Consider the following 8145-nt stretch of genomic DNA (forward strand, 5'->3'; position numbering starts at 1 on the left):
TCCTTGTTGTATATTCTCAACTTTATCACCACTCAGACCTCCAATAAAACTCCCTTTTCCCATTCCTGCAGCAAAGGTAGACAATAAGCAGTCATTCACAGAAGAGTTTGGGATGCACTTAATGTCTCTTGTTGTCAGTTTTTTTCCCTTCTTGCCATCCTACAGACTTTCCCCATTGGTCACAGGTGGATCGAAACACAGTATACACTCCTAAGGGAGAAACAGGCTTATATTTGTTGATATAATAGGGATATGCTGTAGTGATTTAGTAGTGACAAACAGGATCGGAGGTGGCTGGATACACTTGGTTATTTACTGCATAGAGGGTAGGGATACACACACACCTACAGGTGGCACTCCCATCGAGTCACGAGGCTCAGAGTAGTTCCCCTTTCTTTCTCGTGTCTTTAGCCCACAGAGGTAAGGTGCTAGTGATTGCGGAATCAAACTCTATAATCCAGAGATGGGTTATAAAGCAGGTATGTTTATTCCAGTGTTGTGCAGTGCCGGGTGCAAGGGGGATAGCTCCAACCAAACTTGCACACCGATTTGTAAAATCGTGACATAGATATAGGTACATCTAATACATAGTGAATGAGTTCTCGAAATTCTGATACATATTCAATAGTTCTTTTGCATGCAGACCCCCCTCTTATTATCGCCCATCTTATCAGGGAGATGCAACTCCTCTTCTGATATTTAAACTTCTAATCCTCTCCTCCCCAGGTGTCTCAGGGAGATCTCACTTCTTATCTGCATCCTTCCTGCTCTCCCAGAGCCATTGTCTCCATTCCTTGTTATTCTAACTAGATCATTCCTTTTCCCACCTACAAACTACATATAACTATCTCCCTCTAGCCCCCCTTTGTTCTAAATTCCACCAGAGCCTCTGTTTCTTGCATCGCTGTTCACTAGGATGTGGCTGGATCCTCTCCTAGTCCCAAGCGTGCTCAAGGGTTTGTGTGGAATGAATCATACCTGCACAGTCCCTCTAAGGCTGAACCTTAGAGAACACAAGAAAGCTCCAAAGTAACCACAGGTGTCTTACAGAAAGTCTGTTTTGAGAAGGAGTCTTGACGTCAAGCTGCAAGGGATCTCTGTGCAGGTGTGAGCTGCAGAGACAGCCCTGCTTGAGGGCGGTCCTGCAGTGTAGCCTGCTGCTGTGCAGCAGAGCTGGAGGGGCACTTGGGCTGCTCCCTGATTTGGGGTAAGATGGCTGCCTCCTTGCCTTGCTTTCTCTTTAGTCCCAGCTCAGTCTCGGCTGTTGAACTAAGTGTCAGCTACCAGTTGTTTCAGCCTCCCAGTTTGAGACAGCTTTGTGACGGTTCATCTCTTTGAGCCAGACTGTTTCCTGTGCTGCAGCTCATTGTCTTCCTCTGCAAGGCCAGGCAGTGCCCTGCAGAAGGGCTGAGCTGGAACTGGGACTGCTGCATTCTCTCACAGCTCCCCTGCCATTTCTCTTCTCCCTGCAGGCTCCAGTTCAACTTCTGCCTTCCAGCCGTGATCATCCCAGCCTGCAGGAGAGCAGCAAATGGCTGCAACACATCTAGCTGAGGTAGGGGTTGGGGAAGCAGGCAGGAGAGGCCAAATGGCCAGGGATGTGAATGCAGGGGAAGAGGGAAATGCCCTCACGCAGCATGTGTGTGCTGGGGACAGAGAAGCGGCTGGGATGGGAGGTTCTGTCCTGTGCAAGCTGTTTGTCTGGGCCTTGGCTGTTCCCAGCAAGGTGCTTCTTTGCTTGCAGGAGCCCATGAGCTTTGAGGAGGTGGCCGTGTATTTCAGCAGGGAGGAGTGGGCGCTGCTGGACCCTGCGCAGCGAGCGCTCTACCGAGACGTGATGCTGGAGACGTACCAGTGCGTGGCCTCGCTGGGTGAGAGCTTGTCTGCCTTTCCTCCTTGTTAGGGCACCTTTGGCTGTGCAGAATGAGCCTCTGCAAGCCGGGCCTTGGATAATGGCCATGCAGCTACATATTGACTAAGAACACAGTGCCTGCAAGAAAGGAGATACTGAGAAGCATGAGTTTCAGAAGGGATTAGTATGCACGGCACTGTGATCAAAGCTGCAGAGTCATTGCTGGCAAGCAGGCATCAGCCAGGAGGGAGAAAACCAGCCCTTGTGTTGTGTGTTGCATGGTGCCACCAGCTCCAACTCACAGATGACTCCCTGGTTACGGCTTTGGAATTTATGATTTTCCATGCAATTGCCGTCAACATTTTGATGCCTTGACCTCTGGTAGATTGTAAGAAAATAAATAAGCTGTTGTAAAGTTAATTTGAATGAAAAAATATCCCTTCATGATGTTCAGAGACGTCAAAGCATTCTTTGCTCCAAGGGAAGCTTTAGGCGTGGTGTCATTCAGGCCCAAATGGTGGTTTCTCCTTGGGGAGGGAGACAGAGTGAGCTGTTGAACAGGCACTGTGCCAGAATGAGGGAAATGCTCTCTTGTTCCCTGTTTCTCTCCCTGAAGCTCCATTTCCAGGCCCCAAGCCCGTGGTGATCTCCCTGCTTGAAAGTGGGGAAGACCCCTGGATCCCAGATGTGTGTAGCCCTGAGGCCATGCCAGGAGACCTCATCCCAGGTGAGATGGTGGAGGGAAGGGGAATGATGGGGCTGTAAGAGCCTTCTCTGCCTTTGTTTTATTTTGGGCACCGTGTGCTATTGCTGCATTTTCTCTGTCATCCGGCAGCTGGTGGGATCAAAAATGCAAAGGAGGTTCTGCAGAGAAGTTGTGTAGCAGATAGACAGTGGGGTCACATCTCTGTGGAAGAAATCAGAAGGGGTGTCCAGGAAGGCCTGCAGCAAGGTCAGGGTGAGCACATCAAGAAGCCCCTGGGAACGCATCTGGGAATGACATTGAGGAAGCCAGTGGACTTCACCATAGGTCCAAAGCAGCCTGAGGAAACCAGGAGCAAGGATGCGTGCCAGATGAAAAAGCAGAATCCGTGCACTGAGTGTGAGAAAAGCTTTAAAACAGATTCCAGCATCACTAACCGCCAGTGCATGGACTCAGCAAAGAGGCATTACGAGTTCTGTGATTCTGCAGAGAGCATGAAAAGGAGAGTCCACCCAACTGGCCAGCAGTGCATGTACACAGGAGAGAGAGCCTTTGAGTGCTCTGATTGTGGAAAGAATTTCATGGACACTGGGAACCTCACTTCCCACCAGTGTATCCACAGAAGAGAGAGACTGTACAAGTGTGCTGAGTGTGGGAAGAACTTCAAAGATAGTTATAAACTCAAAAGGCACCAACGTGTCCACACAGGAGAGCGACCATATAAGTGCACTGAGTGTGGGAAGTGCTTCAAATATAATTCCCAACTCGCCTACCACCATCACATCCACACAGGAGAGAAACCATTTAAGTGCACTGAATGTGGGAAGAGCTTCAAAAGCAGCTATGAATTGAAATCACACCAGCGCATCCACACAGAAGAGAGACCATTTAAGTGCACTGAATGTGGGAAGAGCTTCAAACGCAGCTATAAATTGAAATCGCACCAGCGCATCCACACAGGAGAGAGACCATTTAAGTGCACTGAGTGTGGGAAGAGCTTCAAAAGGAGTTCCTACCTCACCGACCACCATCGCATCCACACAGGAGAGCGACCATATAAGTGCACTGAGTGTGGGAAGTGCTTCAAATATAATTCCCAACTCGCCTACCACCATCGCATCCACACAGGAGAGAAACCATTTAAGTGCACTGAATGTGGGAAGAGCTTCAAAAGCAGCTATGAATTGAAATCGCACCAGCGCATCCACACAGGAGAGAGACCATTTAAGTGCACTGAATGTGGGAAGAGCTTCGAACGTCATTCTCATTTGATGCGCCACCAGCGCATCCACACAGGAGAGAGACCATATAAGTGCAATGAATGTGGGAAGAGCTTCAAAAACAGCTATGAATTGAAATGGCACCAGCGCATCCACACAGGAGAGAGACCATATAAGTGCTCTGAGTGTGGGATGAGCTTCAAAAACAGTTCTGTTTTGAAGTACCACCATCGCATCCACACAGGAGAGAGACCATTTAAGTGCACTGAGTGTGGGAAGGGCTTCAAAAGCAGCTATGATTTGAAGCTGCACCAGCGCATCCATACAGGAGAGAAACCCTATACGTGTCCTGTGTGTGGGAAGAGCTTCAAAAGGAGCTCTGAATTGAAGGTGCACCAGCGCATCCACACAGGAGTGAGACCATATAAGTGCTCTGTGTGTGGGAAGACCTTTGCCACGAGGCGAGCTTTGAAGTGCCATCAGTGCATCCACACGGAAGAGAGACCCTGAAAGTGTCCTGAGTGTGGGAAGAGCTTCGAAGGGAGTTCTGAATTGAAGCATCCATACAGGAGAGTGTCACGGTGTTATCTAGATCAAACTATGTCCGTGACAGGGGGTTAGCAGTCTTTTGGGCTCCCTGCCCCCCAAAAATGGGAAGGGAAAGGGGGTAGGGAGATGGGAGCTGGGCTCAGGGAAACAAACAGAGCAGCAGCAACAATCTAAGGAGGAAGACTTACCTTACTAACTATGATGTTGGGATGCAAGATTACACAATATAATACAGTCTAATTGAAACTGAGGTCCTCTGGGATGTGTAGTTCTTCTCTGTGCTCCACATGATGATATGATGAGAAATACCAATAGAAAAAATATTACCAAACCATCCCATTCCATCTCTTATTCTACATCGCTATAATATGCTTAAAATACATATAAATAAACAAAAATTAAAATGTATGACACACACGGGTCTATTTATATATATATACATAGAATTACTGACTGCACTGCCCAAACCTCAAATTCCTTTGTGGTACATATTGAACATGCCCATCTCTCTGCATCACCCACCAAGTGCTCCCAGGTCCCTGGGCAAAAAATATTTCACCAAGTGGTTTGCCCTTTCCAGAGGCTGGAAGGACCCAAACAGCTTTTCCCAACATGTTCTTTACATGTACTACAGGGATCTTATCTCTCTCTACATTGTGCAGGGGGCTGGATTGGCTAGGACCCTCATGATTGACAGATCTTCTCATACTGACCAACCAAGTGGCTTCTGCCCAATGCTTCTCCCAGTGCTTCAGTGTTCCACCATCTATTGCTTTCAACATAGCTTTCAACAACCCATTGTTCAATTTTACCAGAAGCTGGTCACTGTAGGGGATATGATAAACCCAATGTTTTTATAAGGAAATGTTTGAATTGTGTCTCATTTTCAGATTCATATCTTTCTTGGGTGCCATGTCACGGAAACGTTTGAATTGTGTCTCATTTTCAGATTCATATCTTTCTTGGGTGCCATGTCACCATAGGACTTGCTTCTCAAGATTCAGTGCGGTGTTTCAGGTGGTAGTATGGGTACTGTGTATGTGTCAAGCCACCCAGTGTTTGCTTTCACCATGGTAAGCACATAATACTTGCCATTGTGACTTGCGTAATCCAACTCCATAACCACGAAGCAGTTATAAAGCAGGTATGTTTAATGAGTGATGCGCATACACCCTGGTGCATGGGGGATAGCTTCACCTTACTTGCACACCGTTAGGACAAAATGTGCAACAGATATAGGCTGAACTAATACATAATCAATAGTTTGCAGGAATTTGGATACATATTAATTATATTCATGAGACCGCATTAGCATGCAGTCCCTCCCCCCTTGCGTATGTGTACTGAGTTGTGGGGGTGGTTGTGGGATGAAGGCTCATCATCTTCCTCGCTGTAAACTTTTGACCCTGCGGGAGGGGCACCCCCAAACTCATTCCAGCTTGCTCTGTGGACATCTAATCACCACACTGTTCTGGGGCTCTTCCATCCTTCTCTTCATGGCCTTCATCTCCTTGTTTTCTCAAAATTAGTGTCTGCAATTCCCCCTCTCTGCCCCCCCTTAACATAAACTATCTATCTGTAACTACCCTTTGCCTTAGTGAGGCCCCCTTTCCCTTTCTGTAGCAAAGTGTTCCCTTTTCATCTACTATGCGGTCTTTTTTCACTATTCAATTGTGAGATGGTGGCAAGGTGATATAATCAACCTGCCACTCCTCCCTGTATTTAACCTTCTGCCATTGTCCTTGCCCACAGAGAAGTTTCACCTCTTGGCTTGTTTAATTACGGCACGTGTTTCACAGTCATGAGTAACCTGCGCAATAGTGTCCATAGTTAAGTCCACCCCTCGGTCTCCGGCCCACTTATATGTCACATCTGTTTCCTGGTGGCCCGAGGTCTCATGAGCCCATCGAGCTAGAAATAACTCACCCTTATTCTGCCAGTCCAAGTCAATTTGAGAAACCTCAATTCTGGCAGCTCAATCTGCCTGATGGTTGTTCTGTTGTCCTTCAGTAGCCCGATTCTTGGGAACGTGTGCATCCACATGACGCACCTTTACAACCGTACCTTCGGGTTTCAATGTCTTTCCACAGTCCAGCAGCCCAAATAGGTTTACCCCTCTGTTGCAAGTTACTTTTTTCCCACTGCTGTAAGCACCCCCATAAGGCATTTGCCACCATCCATGAGTCAGTATAAAGATAAAGCATTGGCCACCTCTCCCTTTCAGCAACATCTAAGGCCAGCTGGACAGCCTTTACCTCTGCAAACTGACTTGATTCTCCTTTACCTTCAGTAGCCTCTGCAACCTGTTGTGTGGGGCTCCATTTGCGATGCTTCCCTACGATGTGACATGATCCATCAGAGAACAGGGCATATTTCTTTTCATTTTCTGGAAGCTCGTTGTATGGTGGGGCCTCTTTAGCACGTGAATCCCCCCTGTGGCGCAAGTTGTAGAAGTGCCGCTCTGCTACACAGGAGGCTCGAATCCCGGGGGGTTGGACTCGATGATCTCTAAGGTCCCTTCCAACCCGCACGAGACTATGATACTATGATACTATGACACCTCTTCTGCTGCTGATGTTCCAAACTTTTTACCTTCAGGCCAGTCCATGATCACCTCTAGGATCCCTGGAAGGCTGAGGTTCCCCATCTGAGCTCGTTGTGTAATCAGCACAATCCACTTGCTACAGGTGGCATCAGTAGCATGATGGGTGGAGGGAAACTCTCCTTTGTACATCCAGTTCAGCACTGACAGTCGAGATGCCAGAAGGAGCTGTGTTTCAGTACCAACTACTTCGGAAGCAGCCTGAATCCCCTCATACGCAGCTAAGATCTCCTTCTCAGTTGGAGTGTAGCACTCTTCGGACTCCTTGTATGCTCAACTCCAAAATCCCAGGGGTCAGCCTCAGGTCTCTCCTGAGGCTCTTTGCCACAAACTTCGAGTGGGACCTTTCTCTCCAGCAGCAGTGTAGAGGATGTTCTTTACATCCTGTCCCATCCGTACTGGCCCCAGGGCCACGGCACAGGGTACCTCTTGTTTAATCTGCTCAAAAGCCTTCTGCTGTTCAGGGCCCTATCCAAAACTAATCTTCTTCTGTGTTACCTGATAAAGGTGTAGGGCTGTAGTTTGGAACGTGCATCCTCCAAAAGCCTACTACACCCAGGAAAGACTGTCTCATTCTTGCTAGTTGATGTAGACACGGCAGTGAGTTTTTCGATCACATCAGCTGGGATGTGACTATGTCCATCCTGCTACTTTATACCTAGGAACTGAATTTCCTGGGCAGGCCCTTTGCTTTGCTTAATAGCTTGTAAAAGAATTTGGATTATTTGCTCTCCTTTTGTGAAAACGTCCTCTGCTGTATCGCCCCTCACAACAATGTCATTAATGTACTTCAGGTGTTCAGGAGCACCACCCTGTTCCAGTACAGTTTGGACCAACCTATGGCAAATGGTTGGGCTGTGTATCCACCCCTGGGGCAAACGGTTCCAAGTATACTGAATGCCCCTCCAGGTGAAGGCAAACTGTGGCCTACTGACGTATCTGCAAATTAACCTGACTTATCCCAGGACCTTGACTTTCCGGGGGAGAGACACAAACATGGATGCCATGATGTCTTCTCTCATTTTTTCGCTGCGTCACACTCCTTATATACCATCCTAAATCCTGTGCAGACACGTACACCCTCTACGCAAAACCCGATGCACGCGAGAGAGCCTCTACACACACCTAACTAAACCCCCCACCCACTAACTCTTAATCTGCAGGCCTTACTCAGCTATTATAGAACACTCCATCTACTCAGAACTACTGTATGCACTCA

General features: G+C 47.9%; 1 pseudogene; it reads left to right on the forward strand.

Moving 5' to 3' along the window:
- Positions 1-1750: 1750 nt before the first annotated feature.
- Positions 1751-4574, forward strand: LOC146756664 (uncharacterized; annotated as a pseudogene).
- Positions 4575-8145: the final 3571 nt, after the last annotated feature.

The sequence above is a fragment of the Coturnix japonica genome, chromosome 26, assembly GCF_054131305.1.
Source record: "Coturnix japonica strain WE chromosome 26, WE-NBRP24, whole genome shotgun sequence".
Taxonomy (NCBI): domain Eukaryota; kingdom Metazoa; phylum Chordata; class Aves; order Galliformes; family Phasianidae; genus Coturnix; species Coturnix japonica.